At 35.4% G+C, this 21,190-nt stretch overlaps 1 protein-coding gene across 1 annotated transcript in view; it reads right to left on the bottom strand.

Moving 5' to 3' along the window:
* LOC128859924 (trichohyalin) overlaps positions 1–21,190 on the bottom strand; it is a 220,489-nt gene that overhangs the window by 128,287 nt on the left and 71,012 nt on the right. The gene's annotated exons all lie outside the window — the stretch shown is intronic.

Here is a 21,190-nt window from a genome sequence, read left to right as displayed (position 1 = left end):
ATATTATTCAACATATAGAACATTTAATATACATATGTACATGCATAATAGTAAGCAGTTAGTACTTAGTTATACAACTTAAAAGCATCAAAGTCTGGAAAGGTAGAACATTTTTCTTAACCCCGGTTTAAAAATATTATTCCAACGACTTTAAATCTGAAAACGTAGTTCGCTATGATATTAATTATTACAAGGCTTCTAGAATAGAGCCCGTGCGTACAATAACTCGCGCTAAAATTCATATATTTCAATGAGACTAGATACACATATTACATTATTCTTTATCCAAAGCTAGGTGTTTTTGAAAATAGGAGAAAGCGGTTAATAACCACTCCCATCTCCCACATAAATATAATTTTCAAAAAATAAAAAAATCATATCTATGTTATAAACGGAGCAAAATATCTCAAATTGCAAATGATGAATCTAAAACAAGGAATACGAAGCAAGTAAAGTATTGAAAAATGGGCAGTTGCTCGCCATGGATAAATCCGTGTATCTCGGTAATGGCTTAAGGGGGGGAGGTGGGTAACAAAAAATCGAGTTTGGTTTATTTGAGAAAATGAATGTACATAGTCTCAAGAATGTTGTGTCCAAATTTTAAGTCAATCAGTGCAAAACTCACAAAGTTACAGCATTATAACCGTTGGCCGCTCCGACTCGGCTACCTGCTATGGTCGAACTTTAAATCGATTTTCTGGAAAACGACGTTTTTCAAGTCGGTGGACACTTTTTCACTGAATCTACTCGACCGATCTTCCTGAAATTTTGTACACACTTTCTCTACATAATTACCGAGGTAACCCTGGGAGGTTTTTTTTTTCTCAATTTTTATTTATTTTACAAAAATCAATATTATGCGATTTATCGTCCAAAAATCGCACTTCTACTTCAAATGTTAAAAAAAATTGAAAAAAAAATTGTTTTTAATAAAAACTCGACAGGGTTACCTCGGACAATTGATTACCTAATGAAAACTCTTTGATTTTTTGATTTCAGATGATCCAATGCTGAGAAAAACTGTCCACGGCAAATTGCCTTTTTTTCGAGACGTCTGCGTAGATCTGCTGCCAACGGCTCAATTTTGTATATTTTCTTGTGAAAATTTTTGAAATATGAGTTTACAGTATACTAATTGGATAAATAAATTTACATGAATCATCTTTCCAAAAAAAATTCATAAATAAGTGCAAATTTTTAGTGATTTTTTCGTTTCAGTGAAGGTCGACACAACGGCAATACGTGAAGACGAGACCTACACACGCGCTTGCGTTAGACAGACTGTGCATATCGCTCATTTAATTCAGTGTAATAATCCAACATTTTTTTTAGATAAGTATGCAGATATGAACACAAGCTCTTCTTTTACGCCGTGTAAAAAATGCATGGCGATATCTAGTAACAGTGTCTCATCAGATGAAAATCTGCCTTTACTTTTACTTAGAGAAGCATAGTAAATTGAAAACCGTGAAGCCACATTCGTTTTTTGGAGTTGTGAAATTATCGAAGTAAATGGGCGATATCCATATATTAAATTAATCTCCTGAGATGTATGCCAAAATCAAGCACCTGCCACCTGAACTGTATCTGCCGGGGCGCGGAGTACGTAATTACGTAAGTACGTAAAAGCAATTCGATGAATCTTCTGATGAGACCTTCTGGCATATATCGAATAGTAATTACATGTGTGTCTGCTGATAGATATGCATAGTTGTGAGGTAACTATTTTTTAACTATTTTTGTTAACGTGACCAACGGCAGCAAGCAAGCGTCTGTTTTGGGGCAAACCTCTTGCTGTAGACACCCAGGAAAGCCAAATCAAGAGCCTCGGAAGAGTCTCCCCTTCTTGATGCGGCCAAAATCGGTTAAGCGGTTATTGCGCCAATCAACACAATACTATGCCTTTTATGCACAGACAATACCAGTAATGAGTGCACCGTAATTGAGCTCCAAAATATTTCTTTACGATTCACCCAAAAGAAAAATATAATCATCTTTTAAAAATGGCAACAAATTCAACATTAACATTCAATCTGCTTCAGATATTTGCTTGCCAAATTTTCGAGCGACGTGGCGCCAAAAACCGAACGGTAAATCATCGAAAATTGTCTGAAACCATTTTCGAATTGTTGACAAAATACATTCACTTAAGTGGCCTGTTTCAGTTCCGATCTTGGCAATAGATAATGTCACTTCACACTTGATTAATTAGCAAAAGTTTGCCTTTTCTTTCTATTTTTCAAATCAATACTTTGCTTTCTATTTGCATACCTATTTAGTTTATGTACATTAAGGTGGAGTGATAGTATATGGGTATTTTTGTTATATTTTGTTTGTTTGTTTTGTGATGGCAAAATACTGAAAAGTTTTCTTTATAAAAGTTAATAAAAATCACAAAATACTGCCTTTTTAGGCAATTTGGAGTGCCCCCAACATCATATATCAAAGTTTTTACGTTTTTAAATGCAGTACAAAAAATAAACAATAAGAGTTTTTTATGATAGTAATTTAAACAACCTGCGCCCGCCGTAGCCGAATGGGTTGGTGCGTGACTACCATTCGGAATTCACAGAGAGAACGTAGGTTCGAAACTCGATGAACACCAAAATTAAGAAAAACATTTTTCTAATAGCGGTCGCTCCTCGGCAGGCACTGGTAAACCTCCAAGTGTATTTCTGCCATGAAAAAGCTCCTCATAAAAATATCCGCCGTTCGGAGCCGGCTTGAAACTGTAGGTCCCCCCTTTTGTGGAACAACTTCAAGACGCACACCACAAATAGGCTGAGGAGCTCGGCCAAAACACCCAGAAAGGGTGTACGTGCCATTTATATATATAAAGGGTGATTTTTTAAGAGCTATAAGAAAGTATTTCAAAAAAACACACTTAAAATTCAGAAAAATGCTTGAAATGTTTATTTAAATCGATAGTACAGTCCATATAATTTAATGTTTGAAGATTATTTCATGCAAATGTTGGCCGCTGCTGCGCTTAAAATGGTCCATCCGCTTAGTCCAATTCTGGCATACTCTTTCCAATGTTTCGGCCGGTATCTCACATATAAATGCTTTAATGTTCTGTTCAATGCGTTAATTGAAGCAGGCTCTTCTGAATATAAAAGAGCTTTAACATAGCCCCACAAAAAATAATCGAAAGGCGTTATATCGCAGGATCTGAGTGGCCAATTGACAGGTCCCGAACATGGAATAAAATGTTCACCGAACTCGCCTCGTTACGATTCGCAGCATCTTTGAAGAAGTGCGGTGCAATGATACCTCCAGCTCATAAACCGCACCAAACTGTGACCTTTTCTGGATGCAGTGGTAACTCTTGCAATTCTTCTGGCTGATCTTCATTCCAAAATCGACAATTCTGCTTATTTACGTACTCATTGATCCAAAACTGAGCTTCGTCGCTGAACACAATTTTTCGATAAAAAAGTGGATCTTCGGCCAACTTTCCAAGAGCCCATTCACCAAAAATTCTGCGTTGCGGTAGGTCGTTCGGCTTCAATTCTTACACCAGCTGTATTTTGAAAGGCTTCACACCTAAATCCTTTCCCAAAATTTCCCAAGTTGTTGAGTAACAGAGGCCCAATTGCTGCGAACGGCGACGAATCGATAATTGATGGGCATCTTTAACACTGGCCGATACAGCTGCGATATTTCCTTCAGTTCGCACTCTACGTAAGCGTGTTGGTAGTTTGATGTCCAATAATGTAAATTTGGTTCTAAATTTGGTCCCAATAGCTCGAATAGCCACTTCAGTGGGTCGACCATAAAATGGAAGAAGCGCGCGATAAACTTTTTTAACAGAACACGCATTTTTATAATAAAATTCAATGATTTGCAAGCGTTGTTCGTTTGTAAGACGATTCATGGTTAAATTATAGACCAAACTGAAGATGTTTGATAGTGAAACAAAACACGAACCGTGCGTCAGCTGTTTAAACCAACTGTTTAAAAGATAATAGCTAAAAAATCGCCCGTTATATATAATTTAAACAACCTAAAAACCGCCTCAAGATATAATAGAAGTGTGCGCGCCAATTATTTATTTATTTATTGAATTTTATTGAAATAATCAATAATAAAAGCCGACACAACTTATTATCCCCTAAGAATAATGGAATACTAGTGACTTCTCTATATGTCGTGACGTCAGTACTGCGATTAAACAAACAAAAGTAAGAGGAAGAGCAAGCAAATTGCAACTGCCAAATACAAGAAATTATATATACACACACACACTTTCTTTCTTCGGCGTCATCGGGGGCAAAAGTAAAAAATAAAACACATTTGGAGGTATTTTTATTATTGTGGCTTTCCCAATTTAGCACACGGTACTTCATTTTTATTATTTTATTGTGACAAATCTTAAAATCACCAAGCCATTTACGGAGTATTCCAAAACAAATAACTTCTCTTCTTGTTTGTTTATTTGCAGTACTGATGTCATCTATCGTCAAAATCGTGAAAAATAAGAGAGCAAAGTAGTTTTCAGAAGGTGCCGCCTTCTGTTCCCTGTACACCCTGGTAATCCCCAATGCAAGCTCGTCAGTGAAAGTCATGCAATACAAATATTGTACATCCGTAACACTTAATAGCGTTGTAAGTTACCTTAAAGGGCCACGAAAACGCTTTGAAAACGCATCTCAACACTAACAACAACTAAAAGTGAATACAAGTGGATTTGTAAATGTATGTCCGCACATATTTATTTCTAAATGAAAATGATAAAGTTGAATTTAACGTTTTTTTCCAAAAATTAGTGGTGTGCAGGGCAGCTTTTAATATACGATTAGGCAAGTAATATGTTGCACCATTATTTTTGGCATAGGAAGCGAAGTTTCTGCAGGCCTACCAAACAAGATTAAAAAAAAAAATCACTCCTCCCTAATGTATATACATAGGTATATAAGCTGGCGCACAAATTCATTTATAAAAATACTGTGATGTAATAACATCACCGTCATTTGATCAAATATTCATTGAAGGCAGAATGTGAATTACGTACGTGATGAGTGTTGTTTGTGAATGAGCTCGCTTGTTTTTGCTTAACAAGGATGTATATGTGTATGTATTGACACGTATATACATATGTATGTAGGTGAAGAAATTAACAACACTATGCAAATTGTAGTTGACAAAATTTGGCGCGTACGCAAACTGAATTAGTAATTATTCGAGTACCGTATGAAAAAAAAAGAGCTTTTGAAATTTTAGAGCGTTCATAAAAAATGTGATCCAAACCAAATGCATTTAATCCAGTGTGTATGCCATTTCTTAGGTGCATGTCAATTGCAATTTTCAAAATTTCGTAATTGATTTGTTATAAGTAATTGACATCTGACGTAATACATTTACGAATATGCAGCGGCCATGGTTTTTCAAGGGCTGCTTACTGCTGACACACAGGCATGGCAAAAGTCAGCGACAACATTCTTTAACACCAACGTAAATCACAGAAACAAAACATATTACCAAAAACAGAAATGCCAATAATTTTACAATTAATGACTCGCGTGCGTGCCCAGTTTTCATATTGAAATAAATTATTAAAAAACAACTAGTGTGCTCGATAAAATACTGATTATGTGTAAAATGATTGCCGCATATTAAATGAGTTGAAATTCTGCATGAGTAAGCAATATTAATACATCAATTAAATTAGGTTTTTTTATGTCTTGTTTGTCCCTTTACGAAAACTTATAAACACCTACTGGTTCAGCACCAAAACAATGAGTCAACTATTCAAGACCAAAAAGTTAAGAGTCATATTAAAAATAAACAAATATTTATAATATTTCACATTCTGAAAGCCACAAACGACCTACATTTCATATTTCTTGACAACTTTCAGCAAGCTATTACTTTTAAGTGGGCTGCCAGCTGTTGGCCGGCAGCGATGCTGCTCTTGACCAGCAAGCGTGCCAAATATGCGGCGGAAAGTGTCAATTTCTGGCAATGCCAATAGCCAATTAGGCTAATAGAATCATACCAATCTTAGAAAAAAGTCTGGTACACGAAAACGGGATGGAGTAGACCTGCTGCCAGTTTTCTTGTTTGGTGTGAGATTGCAATAGTTATGAACCAAATTCTATGAAATATGTAATTTGAATTAAAGTGCGTACAGATAGTCGCATTAGAAAATTACAAAAAACTGTAATAAAAACGTGATAATAAATTTTAAATCAACGCTCTACATTTCTTTTCATAGCATAGAATTATTGGATAAACTGTGTTCGTTTGCTCTCTTTGAAATTGAATGGTTTTTTAAGGCATTGGGTTGATGGAAATGGCATTAGTTGTGCTTAACTGATGATAAGCTTACGCTTGGTAGTGCTTTCTAAAATCAATTTCCATCATCATACTCATATTGTATCCTCCGAACTTTTAAACGTTTTTTTTATGGATAACACTTCTTTAATTTTAAAGATGTACTGTTGATGTAATCTTTAAGATTGTAATTTTTTTATTTATTGTCATATACTAGAGGTCGCATAGAAGGTATTTTCTTCGAAACGCCACGGTTGTTAATTTTAATACAATTTAATACGTTTCTACTATATATATATATTAGGTGACTCTAAAGCCCATTGTGATACCTGTATTTGATTTCCATTCCCTAACTAAGTTTCTTAAACCACTTAAATCTTTTTTAGGATATAACTAGTCTCTCCAGTGAGAAAGTTTGCAAATTTCCCAGGTCTTCGAAGAAATAATCGCCAAGATATTTGGCACGGCTTCTTTGAAGTGCAGGGCATTCACAGAGGAGGTATAGGGCCGCTCAATTTCTTCTTCATATCTTGCAGAAGTCATTGTGAGGTAGCTAAGGTGTCAATAATGCAGTGACTCGTTATAACACCTGTGATGACGCTGGTAGTTGATCTGTTTGAATCCAAGCAGACATTTTGACATTTTCAGATTCTGTTTTGGCCAGAGCGTTTTGGATACACTGCAGTTAGGAGCCAGAAACCACCTTCTATTGGCTTCGGCGATTATGCTCAAGTCAATCGCAGTATACAGTTCGTTTAGAGGAATACTTAAGTCCTCTACCACTCGTTAAAGATCAAGCGCAGAGCTTTTTCTTGCACACTCATCCGCTCTTTAATTTCTCTCCACTCCAGAGTGGCCGGAAACCCAACAAAGTGTGGTGTTGTGTTGTTGGATAAGCAAGAGGGACCTCCTGCATTCTTTAACGCATCGTGAGTTGATGCGCCCTGAGACCAGTTCCGTGATCGCTGCTTGAATATCAACGAAAATCGTTAGGTTTCCCGAAGGTAAGTCCATTAGCCCTATTGTTTTTGCTGCTTTTACAATATTTTGAGTTTGGGAAAAATAAATCCATTATTTGCTCGGTAGATGGTTGTAGTTATTGACATCTAGTAGAGTATCGATCAAAAAATTTGTCAAGTTGACATTTCACACTGAAAAAATGCTTTTGCTGTTTTTTGTTTGTTCCATTCAGTTGTGAGTTACAGGGTGTTAACCATGGAAGTCAACAAAGCGAAATTTCAGTACATTTTACAGTTTTTTTTTTTTTTGATATAGGCAAAAATGCAAGCCAGGCCGCTGGAATTGTAAATTTCGTTTATGGTGCCTATACTGTAACAGCTAATTACGTGCAATTTTGGTTTCGTGGATTCCGTTAATGCGTTTTTGATGTTAAAGGAAATGTCGATAATGTCGAAAATCTCGATACAATCACAGAAATAATCGAAGTTAGTAGTAGTAACATCGTCTAGGGGCTAAAGACCATAAAACAGTTTTAAACCATTTGCGCAAAGTCATAAATTGTTTTCCCCCCAAACTAGTATAATACTTGCGTGATTCTCTGCACAAAAACAGTAATTAACATTTATAATTTTTTTTTTTGTAATCCTTAGAAGTCTACATTAAGGCACACCAAAATTATAATATAATGTTACAGTTAAAAATTATAAATTCCAGGCTTTCGTTTTATTCTCTACTTCTATTTTAAAAATTTTGGTTAAGGCCATCTTGTTATCTTATTTGTGGTATCCGATTTTTTCATATAAAATTTTGGTTTGGTTTTAGGAAGTACAAACTTTTTGTAAGGATATTGATCAAATCACCTTTTTGTCATAAAGCATCAAATTACATAAAGTGGATTTTCTATTAGCTTCAAGAACTGCAGTCGCCAGTTATAGAATTATGACAAGGTCGTGGATATCTGCGTCTAGAGCAGAAAATGGAAGTGAACTCATAAGCCACTTAGAGTAGATTGGCACACATAAACAATTTTTTAACAAATGGCTACACAACTTGGTTTACCCAACAATACACCAACACATACACACATAACATTTACATTTAACAATATAAAAAGCTGGATTAATATTGTATATAAGTCCCCATCTATTTGTATGCCCCTTAAGTCGATTAAAGTTTACTCATTCATTTGAAATTCAAGGCTGTGTTGAAAAATATGAGTAATTTGTTTGTAAACAAAATATTCAAAGGGAAGTGGCATCTTCTATAAAAAATGATGTGTTAATATACTCGCACGTAGATAAATGAAATTTGGTGATATTTTCGTATGTTTTTAATTTTGCCTGACTGCTATTTTTTACGAGTTCTCTCCCAGTCTGTTTGTAATTGAAAGAATGTTTGTAGTCTATATCTGCTTACGTAATTAAAATTAGAAATGCTAAGAAATGTGTGTGTGTTCAATGGTGGGATATTTTTCGTCAGCCTCTTAATTTTCAATTATCTGAAAACTCTTACGACATGTTTTTTATTTTTATTTTACAATAAATGCTATTTATACAATACTTTGTGATCGAACTCCGGTAGACTCATCTGATACATCTGACATCTGGTAAATTTTATAATTTTTAAATTAGGCTTTTTTGATTTAGGTAAAAAATTGAATTAATTTATGCTAATATTCGTGCGATGATTTGTTTACGATTTTTAAAGCCGTTTATGTCAACAAGAATCACCGGTGAAATGAATGAAACTTTTTTCGATGCACTGCCAAATGAGGTTTTTTTGTAATAGCGGTCGCCCCTCGGCAGACAATCCCAAACCTCCGACTGTATTTCTGCCACCAAAAACCTCCTCATAAAAAATCATCTGCTTTTTGGAGGTGGCATAAAACTGTATGCCCCTCCATTTGTGGAAAATATCATGACACCACAAATAAGAGGAAGAGCTCGAGCAAATACCAAGTAAATTGTGTATACGCCAATTGTATAAATCGGTATTATACAGGATTCAATTGTAGCTGGTTCCTTGACGAATTTCGTTATGCCAATTGGTTGTTCTGATAGAAAATTTCGGTGCCATTTCTGTGCATTGGATTTCGCTTGAAATGACTGAAGTACCAAAGAGGCTCCCATAAATTGGAGCGAGACAGGAAATATTGAAAACATGCGATGCCGAATTCTTTCAGAAGTCAACAGTACACAACAACCATCGTTGAGGTTTGTTTAAAAGTTCGAAAATGAATGGAAAACTGATCTCGTTTTCAAGTCAAAGGTTTGTGATGAACGTGGAAAGAGGTTATTCTTCGATTCGAGAACTAGAACATTCTAAAGTAAATTAGAACCTTTGTTATGTAAGGTATTTTACCTCCAGCCCATCCTCGAGTGGAAATTTTAAAGAAAGAGAGTAATTGTCTTACTTTAGAAGAAGGAAAACTCATATATTTACATAAACTTAAGTACCTTTTTTCTGTTTCTCGCATTTTTTGTATAATTTAACAGGAAATGAGACTCATTTTCTTGTGTAATTACTCCAGGCTTATAAGTAACATCAGCCTACGAAATGGAAAATGATTACTCCAGCCTTAAAGAACTCAGAGAACTGCTGATTTTTTATTCTTAAGTTATGTAAATTACGTAAATTGAGAGCGGTGATGGAATCATGTTGCAAATCAAAGCAGCAATAAAGATGCAGGCCTCTTTGATGGTCGAGACACAAAATCAGCTGCTCTAGTGCCATCAGCTTCAATGAATTCGCTTTGTTATTTCCAATATGAGCGTTGGAAAACTAAGGTTGGCTATGATGTTAGCTATACATATACACAATTCTGCTGCCAAATCTCTTAAGCTGTGTCAGCTGAAGTTATTGTCACAATTTTGCTTCGGTTGGCCCGACCTTGTAATTTATCGCCCTTGGTTAACGCCTATTTTGAATGGCAGATAGTTTTTATCAGAAACATTTTAATGGCTTTTCTTTGTATGTGAGAGGCGATCGCCATTAGAAAGAAACTACATATTTCTATAATTTTATTTGCTACAGTTTTCTAGTACTACTTTTTTGCAATTCTTATAATGCATGCAATTCGGCAGCAATAAATTCTTTATTTAATTAAAATATTTTAAAACGGTTCTGAATAGAATTTTTACCCAACGAAATTTTCTGTTGAGTACAAAATTAACCAAATTATACCGCTTACCCAAAAGCATGGCAAATATAATATTAATGTTGATTGTTAATTACTTTGGCAGCATTGAAAATGCTTAGCATACTTGGGCGTGTCGATGTCAATTTGCGAGTGTAAAAGTCAACTAATTGTTTACAATTTGTATCGCAGCCAAGTGGTGTGGTTTCTACTTTTTGATATTTTTTTATTTTGTGAACACAAATTCTGCATACACGCAAATGCACACCAATACCATGTCACTTAAATGCTTTTATTAACCTAAATAAATAAATGTGATATTTGAAAAGAAAAGTTCTTTGGATTTTCTCGACGAAATTACTGAATAATTTGTGATATTCATTTTCTTGCAACTGTTGCCATTTTTCAATAGTGTTTTCAAATATATTTCCACTTCATTTAGTTTGACACTTTCGTCACTTTTTATCGTCCCATTATTTTCTTCTTATCTTTTAAGAATTTATAGTTTTGCGCGTGATAATTTATTAATTATTTGATCTTTCGTTCTGTGCTATTCAATTTGGGCCTATAATGACGACAACACGCTAATAAATGGAATAGTAGGAAAATGAAAAATTATTTTTGTTTTGCATATTTAAATACTAAATATAAGCTAATTTATTGAGAGCGAGAGCTTGCCAACATTTGGGGAAGTCCATTAGCATATAGTATTTTGGCGTTGACATACCTCCTAGACGACGGCACATTTTTTGTTTACTGTATTATTTCTTTATGTGTTTGTGTTGAATTAAGAAAAGTTCCATCGTGTTTCGTATTGCTGCGTTATAGTGATCTTGGACAGCCTTAGTGTACGAGTATAAAGGGTGTTTTGTTTTAAAGGCGTGAGGCTTAAATGGGAATGAAACATAAAAAAATGTTTTCATTATGGCTTGAGGGGTATGATAGCATAAATTTGATCAGCGTGGGCCATTTCATGATCAGTACCTAAACCCATGTAACTGCAAAAAATTAAGAAATACCGAATCTGCTGTCATAGAAAAGACAACGTTGAGTTATGTTACACTGCCAAACGCAATAGCTGGTGCTGATGGCATGCTAGTGGCAGCTTACCCCCTAGTTGAACTAGAGTGTGCAATAGACTTCGCGATTTTGTTCGAACCGCGCGTACTATTCCTTTATGAACTCAGAAATTGAAGTGAAACCAACATTGTATTTTGAATTTAAGCGAAAGATCTTCAGCTTCGTGACGATTTCAAACAAAATAGATAAATTTTTACATGGGAAGAAAGCGTCTGGAAGTGAGCGAGGTAAAAACGAACAGTCATCAAACAAACAGTCAGACCGCTCGCGTATCGGAACTTTCGCCACTATTGACAATTATGATTTCGAGGTTGTAAAAGACTTCGCATATTTAGGAAACAGCATTAACACCGATAACAATGTCAGCCTGGAAATCCAATGTAGAATCTCTCTTGCCAACAAGTGCTACTTTGGACTAAGTAGGCAAATGAGTAATAAAGTCCTCTCTCGACGAACAAAACTAACAATTTACAAGTCTCTCGTATAGCGCAGAAGCTTGGACGATGTCAACATCCAATGAGGTATCCCTTGGAGTGTTTGAGAGAAAGATTCTGCAGAAAATTTTTGGTCTTTTGCACGTTAGCGACGGTGAGTATCGTAGGCGATGGAGCAATGAGCTGTATGAGCTTTACAACGACATAGACATAGTGCGTCGAATAAATAACCAGCAGCTTCGTGGGCTGGATTATGTTTCCTGAATGGATATAAATGCTCATACTCTGAAAGTATTCGATGCGGTACCAGCTGGTGGTAGCAGAGGAAGAGGAAGCCCTCCTTGGCGTTGGAAAGATCAGGTGAAGAAGGACTTGACTTCACTTGCTATTTCCAACTGGGGCCGAATACGATGAGAGAGAAACAACTGGCCCACTTTATTAAGCTCTGCTAAAATCGTTTAAGCGATTATCGCGCCAGTCAAGAAGCAGATGAAGAAGAAGCCATTTTATGGGCAAAGAATTCCTGTTGAGTGAGAAATTTAGCTTCGGCTGGATGTCATGATTAGTTTTGTGAGGTGGACTTTTTATACCCTGTTTTTGCCCTGAAGGTATGTAGAGGTTAATCTATGAGCGATTCCCTTAAGATGAGTCTCATTTCATCAATTCGTGCGTTATAACTAAGAGGTGTAAGTAATGCTTTTTTTTAATAAGTACTGAAATAACAAAAAAATTATTTTTGCTTACTTTTAAAATCACAAATACTAATTTTTATTTGCAGCAAATGGCAAAATAGCTAGGATATAAACTAAAAGAAAAAATACTGGAAGAAAGCTAAACTGGCAAATAGATACGCTGAAAATGTGTTCTCATACCCAGAATTGTTTACTATGTTAGTATTTATGTACATACATACATATGTGTTGGTGCAGTTGGTCTCGTTGGTTGTTGCTGGCTTTTTTTCTAGCTGCTCACTCAAGCAATGGAGCCCAATTGCGGTTCACTGATTCTGGCTGACTGCCACTAGTCTTTTATTAACCGTTTATTTCTTATTTTTCTGTTTTCTGGCTTTTTTATATTTTCTTTAGTAGAAAAAGTTCTCCAAGTGTTTTTTTTCATATTTCGTATTTATTTCATTTACCTTTCTTAGTTGTTCCTTTTTAAGTTTATAGTTTACGCTTGTTTGCGCTTGAAGTCCAACCACAAGCGCCACTTCACATTACTACTTTTGATGATATTGCAGCTTTTCTTACACATGCACACAAGTTCATATGTATGCAACTACATGCATGTGTATGGGTAAATGCTTAAGAATTCACAGTTCTCTGATGCAGTTATTTCAGCTGTCCAACATTTTGAACTCAAAATGGTTGGCTCTTGGCTTTGGGCTCCACAATCTGCATTACTTTGCCTTTTTTGCTCGCCAACTCCCCACGAAGCTATTTAGGTCGGTGTGTTTTAATCTGCTTCACTTTCATTGGGTTTTATGGCTTCTCTACCACAGCTCTCCTTTTCTTAATAACTTTTTCAATACATTCTTTCACTCTTGCTTTTTGATGCTATTTCATTCCACTCTTTTAATCAGAATTAATTTTTACAACTTTTTTTACACACTTAAGTTTTTCCATTACTGGGAAATGCCATTTGATATGATGAGTATTGGTGAAAAAAAAAAACAATATTTTTGGGTTTTAAGAAATAACTTGGCCAGCCGAAAAACTCAAAATGTAAAAATTTTTCTTAAATGTATTAGTAGAATTGCAAAATTTTTCTAGTCGTTTGAAAACTGCCAAACTCTATTGCCACACAAACCAAAGTCTGAATTATAATTAGTAAAGTACGCCGATCAGCCTTTGCTTCAAATGGAATGGGATAATTAATATTCACATACTATTTTCAATTAACTTTTTGTTTTTGGATTGAGTAAAACTGTCCATTAAATACAACAAAATTTCATTAACTTTACAGTAGCCAACTCCATGAACCCTATTTTAAAGTACATTTTTCCGAGTTCCGGACTTATCTTACCAAATGCTACTTCGATTTCATGTTCAACTCTTGAATAGTCTCTGAGTGGTTGGTTTAACATGTATTCTGAACAATACCCCACCATGCATTTTCTAAAGGGTTTAAGTAGCAGCTTCTAAGTTGCCAATTAACTTCGTCGCTTCGGCTGATTACTCGAATTTCGAAAACACACCAAAGTAGCAATGGTGGTGGTGGTTCTTAAAATATGCATTATGGTATCAGCAATTACATACGTTTCAACTTTCTATTCTTGCAGGGAAACGCATTGTCCCCACATCGTATGCTGTGTCTCATTCTGTTGGCAACTAAACTAATCTGGAGAAGTTATATATATTACGTGCTCTATATTATTGACTGCACTGATTGAAAAAAATTGTCATCGCTATGGCCACGTTATCAGTATTTACAGTTAGATTTATCCACCGAGAAATAGCGAAATACATATATGTATGTACTATAATTCTCAAACAGGGTTTTGCCTTCTGGTTCCGATTTCCGTATTGGACTAATATCGCATAATTTACGAAATCGCAATTATTATGGTGTCGATATTATTAAAAGATTTTTATGAAGATGATGGGCTAAAAAAAGAAATCTTTCCTTTCACTTTATGTGAATGCGATAATTTCTGTACTAAGGACCATCGGTGAGGAGTATTTTACTATTGCGTATGCTTTTGAATGGTATTTAAGTATAACGAATAACAATTATTTGCTTATTTGAATAATTTAGTCTATGAATACGTTAGCTATTCTTACAGAGCACTAACGCAATTTAAGAAATTTATCTACAACTTTAAGGCTTTGAATGCGATTAAAATCTTTAGGGGTCATGCAATTGGAATATTTAAAACATGCACCGGTTTTTACGGAGCGAATATGAAAATCAAAACGACCTAAAGCCTGGGTCTTAAAATGCATATCTTTAAGGAGAGAGGCGCCAGTAATAGTATCAAAAATGAAAGATTATGACAGTATCTTTCTCCTTATTTCCAAGGATTTTAAATTTATTAGCATACACTTTGTATAGTATGGGGGGATCAAAGTATAAAATATATCCAACGAAACGCAGGTCGGATACAGACCTTTAGAATATAACAGTGAATATATCAGGAATGATTAGGTCTAAATATAAGCGAAGCATACTCTAATCTAGATCTAACATGGACTTTGGAAAGTAACTTTAAATATTATATATGGGCCTGAAAATACAACGAGCCAACATTGCAAACGATTTAGAAAAAACCAAGCTAATAGGCTACTTCCAAGTCTTTAATCTCATAGTTAGATTTTAGATAGGTGTTGAAAAACTCTGTGGAAGTATTGGTGCTTCATGAGGACTCTTTATTGTGGAGTAAACTTTTAGGTCGTCAGCACATACTCGTAGAAGAAATTTGGCAAAAGAAAAGCAACTACTTATATCATTTATGAGCATAATTAAAAATAAGGAACCTGGTACACTTCCTTCATCGCCGTTTGGCGTTACAGCTCGATAACTTTGACCTACTGAACAAAGTGTTTCCATTTGATCCGATCTTTGATTGGCTCCATCCAGTTGTTTAATTTGAGTTTCCTAATGTCATGCTCCATCTTGATCTTGGCCTACCTACCCTGTGCTTTCGTCGGAAATGTTTTAGCGGCAAGTAGTTTTCGTTGAGTTCATTTTGCCAGCTTATACCATTGTTCTAATATCCCAAGGTCCAAGTTTCCAATCTCTTTTCAAATTTCGATTTGCAAAGTCTTCAACATATGTTCGGCTTTTGATTTGCTTTCATGCCCAGAATGCACCGACCTGTAGGGTTGCTAATTAAAATTGAGCATATCTGTTTGGAAACTATAATATCTTGAAACTCGACGGGCGAACGATTTGGAACAAATAAACTTGATATTGGCAAAGTTGTAGAGAGCATGGAAATGGGTCTATAATTATTTATATCAGTTTTTTAGAATGAGAGAAATTGGCACTAGTCTTAGAGGAATTAGGCGCTGGAGTTGTTGCCGAAGTGCAATGACGAGGATCGGAGCATTTTAATATTTTATATAATATGAAGTGAGTTCCAAATGAATTTACAAATCTTTCTCCTATATGCGAGGTATGTACCGTTGAATTGTGAATCATATCCCACTTCAAGTGAACGCACCAACATATCTCAAATCTAAGTGACTTTCCAAAAAAGGTACAATAGAGCCAATTCAGCAGTATGCAAAATTAATGTTCAAGGGGCAGTGTCAATTTTTTCAATGGAAATTGGCACGCACGATGCTATTTGTCTTCCAAAGCCTTCAGTTGTTGGCTTTTATTGACTTATTCATTATTTAAGTAATTGAATGAGCATGGAAATGCTTGGTAGTACTGCTGTTTTGTCACTTTGTAGCTTTATGATGGCAATAAATATGCAAACCTTGCACCAGCTGCTGCCAGCGATTCGAAAAACTGACATCATATACCAACTGCATCTACGAACAACAATACATTTTGGCCAAATGGGTTTTTGTTAACTGCATTGCCATTGCGTGAAAATATTTTGCCGTCCTTTTTCTCTTTGTTTGCATGTTTTGGAGGCATACATACGTTCTTTTTATCGATTTTTACTGCTTCTGACATTTGTTTGGATTTATCGAAAGCCTTTTATGCTTTCGAGCATATTGGCCAGAAGGAGGAACTTGATTTTACGAGCTAATAGTGCATTTTGATGCCATTCCGCTTGCACAATTGTGGATGTGGGTACATACAGCCAAGTTTTTGAGCCCGTGTTTTTCTAGATTCAAATATGTTACTGTTGAGTTAGAGTTATATCGGTATTTTAAGCAACTCAGCTGTGACCAGGATGTATTAACAGGTGATGACTAGGAAAGATACGAACGAAAGAGTTGTCTCTAAAATGTTATAAATGAAATACCCAACCCCATCATACCAAACGGTTTAATTTTTTATGTTCGAATAATTTCTTGTTTATCGTAACTTGATGTTGTTCCACAAATGGAGGGACCTACAGTTTTAAGCCGACTCCGAACGGCAGATATTTTTATGAGGAGCTTTTTCTTGGCAGAAATACACTCGGAGGTTTGCCATTGCCTGCCGAAGGGCGAGCACTATTAGCAAAATGTTTTTGTTTAATTTTGGTGTCACCGAGAGTTGAACCTTCGTTCTCTCTGTGAATTCCGAATGGTAATCACGCACCAAGCAATTCGGCTACGACGGCCGCCTGATTTTATACAGTTCCAAAATAAAACTTCTAAAATTTACATCAACAAAACCAAAGATGATATTAAAATGATTTATATGCACTATTTATATTAAAGCATTTTTTTAATAAGTTATTTAGACAAAAACTTTATTTTATATATTTTCAAGTATTGGTGTTATTAATTTTAATTAATTTAACTAAAGCTTCAAGTATGTGAAAATTTAATAGCACATCTTATTTCGTGCACTGCCTTCAGCTCTGCCGAAACATTCTTTTCGAAATTGCTTCAATATTTTGCGTGGTCTCCCTTTCTTTAATTAAATAGCTTTAAGATTATTTGACATCGAGGTTTGGAGTAGTTTCCTGGGGGATTTTAACGCATTCCTCGACAAGAGTAGTTTTTAAATGTTTCGGACTGCAATTTTTTCCGTGTTGAAAAGTTTAAAACTGTTCAAAAATTTTCGGAGACGTTTAGGGCCGAAGATAGTGGAAGCTATTGTATTTCATAAGATGTGGACAGTTCCATATTAGCCACGACTGCACAATCTACAATTCGTGTTCCGGTCGTTGTTTTTGCAATAGCAAATACAAAGCATCGGCACTTTGCAACAAATTGTCTCTCAATAAGTTTAAATTCACATTTTGTCTATTGCACCATCAATAAAAACTATACCGCCAGCTCCAAGCAGCCATACACGCCCAAACCGTTAAGGTTCGAATTTAAGGCTCATTAATTTGTTACATGAACGAAAGTGTCGATATTTGCGCTTTGCTTTGGTTTTTAAGATTTTCCATGAAAACGTTTTCCACAAGCGGCATCTGATTACATTTTAATTACAATAAGGAAATAGAAGGATGCAGGAATCAAAAGCCAAAAAATATTGTAAGAACTCTTCAACCATTCTGCCTTGTACGGCAATTTGCCAATGTGTGTATCCCTGCTGTCAGTAAGTAACAGTATATGTAATTATGTGCACGTTTCGTTGATTATACATTCTCATAGTTAACGAGCAGAATATAATTAGACCGGAAGGGAATATTGCAACATGAATCAATTGATAATTGATCAAGCTTAACAAGAACAAATAGCAGCGCCAACATAAGACAAGAACGTTAACAGAATTTACGTACAAGTATGGAAATGTGAAGCCTGAAACAATGACCAGAGAGCGGTAGCGTTCAACAACAATAAGGACAAACTTATTACGTGTATTTACAACAATAAAAACAGTTAAATAGTTAAGTACACTATACTTTAGAGCTAACTATAAATTATGCGCTCTCGTACTCTCTTGTTGATTGATGCCGTAAAGGAAATGGAGATAAATGGGAACAAGTACGAGTATTTCTGTAAAATAATTTTTGAGTCATAGTCTGGAGTTGCTTTCAAATTTACTTGCTTTGTGTACTCTATGCTATAACGATTATTTTATATGAGAAGTTTTTATCTAGATGTGTATAATGGTGGAATTACTATATAAGATACAACTAAAGATTTGGCACTGCCTTTGATTTGATTTTTTTTTCAATGTTTCCTATTACCATAACATTAAGATTTGCGCCAAGTTTTAGTTTGTAAAAATGTGTGTTTCGTATGACAGAAAAGTCGATAACAACTCACATCTAGAAGGCTTAAGTACAACAAAGTGAGAGGTTAGGTTAGGTTAGGTTTGGCAGCCGCATCACACATAGAGACAACGATGCCTCTTAGACCACAAAGTGAGAAAATATTAAAAAAAAATTAATTTTTCTTATAAACAAACATAGAATTGGCCGGGTTGTTTTTCAGCCGTTATCTTTGTTTCGTTTTGCTACAATTTATGATATACCTATACATACGTTCATAAGTATGTACGCAATCTTCAGTAGACGCACGTTTTTGATTTATTCACGATAATTTGTAATGTCTCTAAGTCGGCAAATGCGATGACTTGTAATATTTTTTTGCACCTTCGGTTACGAGTTATTTCTTATTTAATATTTCTTATGTTGGTAGATACATAGATTTTCGCTATTCAATAAATTTGTTTGCTGATATGTTTGACAGCGAATGATAGACACCTAGTGCGCATAAAATATATATGTACATACATATTAAATATGTTTGCATACAGCAGGCGCTGCCAAAATCTACACTATATAGAAAGCAATAAATCTTCAGGGATACAAATTAAATGGATATAAAAAATGACATGTTCAATAAATTATGGAAAGTAAAAGCAAAATAAAAAAGATGCAGTGTACTCGTAATAAGTTTGAAGATAACTTTTGTGGGCACAAACTCGCCTGTGCTGCCATTTCCGGAAACTGATAATATTCATTTAAAATAACTCATAGCTGTTTTACAGTTTAGTCAAGGTACAATTCCGCATAAATTTTTAATTCACACCCAGTGAGAGACATATACATAGGTATGTATGTATGAATGTATGTATGTATCAGGCACATATGTACATAGTACTTAAGCTACGCAAACTAACTATTATAATTACTAGTTGCGTTAGTCCAATGACGCGATTTTGAGAAAATAAGAGGAAATATAAATCAACTCCAATGACTAAACCAAAAGTTTGTAATTTTTTTTATTCTTATACTTTTAGATGTGATGCACAATTGCAACTAGTATTTATGTATAAATGGATACTAATCCGCAATTTTGATTTGATAACTTAACTTGTTTTAAGAAGCCTTTTAATATATAAGGGGGCGTCCATAAATTACGTGAGGTGTTTTTTCAATTTTCTGAACCTCCCTCCCCCCCTGGTGAGATGTCGTGAGATTTTATTCAACCCCCTCCCCCATCCACCAATCTCACGTGAGATTTTTCAAAATGTGGGTTTCTTATGTAAACGCGTTGGATTGTTATTGTGAAAAGAAAAAAAATTTGCTTCGTGCTTTTATTTACGACTAGTTAAGACTAGTAATCAATATGGCTGAGAGTTATAAGTGTAATAAAAATTTAACAATAGAAGACTTAAATCGTAACTACTGCGATTAAAAAAAGAATATCTACTCTAATTCAGTCCATGGAGAATCATGCGCGGTTTCAAGAGAGACTATTGGGACCAACATGTCCATATGATTTTCAGTAAAATCATGTGCTCCTTCAACTTCGTTCTAATCTAGCCACTCTAAGCCGTTGACGCTTGCGTACAGTAACTCATTAGCTCGTCTTGTGACAATCCGTGAGGGTCGCACTTTGCGGAACATACGCGCTTGCTTAGCTGGTGCAATGTGAGCTGCTCTCCTGTGCCCTGCAGCTCTTGTGATAGATGCGAAGTAAATACCGCATGTACTGCAGCATATTTTCTCTAAATCATCACGTATACTTGGGCAATAGAGATCAATAGGCGTGCTGATGAAGGCATTCAGCGACTGAATCGGTACGCGTATTAGAAATGGAGCAAATGATTTTCCGTCATGTTCTTTAAAGTCCGGAATTGTCAAACGTCAACCTGAGTGATAGGGCGTTCGGCTCATAGTGGCGCGAAAACAACCGACGGGCTACACTGTACCGCAAATTTAGATTAAATTGAGCTATTTGGTATAAAACAAATATGGTGGTTTGACAGTAGTAATGTATAACGTCGAAGTATGAATGAAATTATTTTCTTTCGAACGAATTAGTGAATGATCTTAATCATACTACGATTACGCCTGAGATTAAATCTTAAGCATGTACAATTTTTTTGTTTCAATCCGAAAAAAAATTGCGTGATTTTTGCCGAGACCCTCCCCCTCTCTCCAAGATTAGATGAGATTTGACTCGACCCCCTCCCCCCCTTAAACATCCCACGTAATTTATGGACGCCCCCTAATCGCTACTCGTTTTCATTAAGGTCTGCTACCGTTGTACGTTTTAATCGAGAAGAGCTCACACGACGTAAGCTGGATGCTGCATCGTGGATTTAATTCGTTAGCCACTATTTGTGAGCTATAGCAAATCGCTTTTTTACTTCAGTTGGTATGCCAAGAACCTTCATCGTGTAATGACAAAGAAATTAAACTAAGGTCCGAATTCAGAAGGCAGTCACTAGTCAGTGGATCAGTACATAGTATCAGTAACTATCAATTTCTAAATTATTTATCACA

This window comes from Anastrepha ludens, chromosome 4 (genome assembly GCF_028408465.1).
Source record: "Anastrepha ludens isolate Willacy chromosome 4, idAnaLude1.1, whole genome shotgun sequence".
Classification (NCBI taxonomy): domain Eukaryota; kingdom Metazoa; phylum Arthropoda; class Insecta; order Diptera; family Tephritidae; genus Anastrepha; species Anastrepha ludens.
The sequence above is the reverse complement of the archived record's forward strand: the minus strand, read 5'-3'. Positions and strand labels throughout refer to the sequence as shown.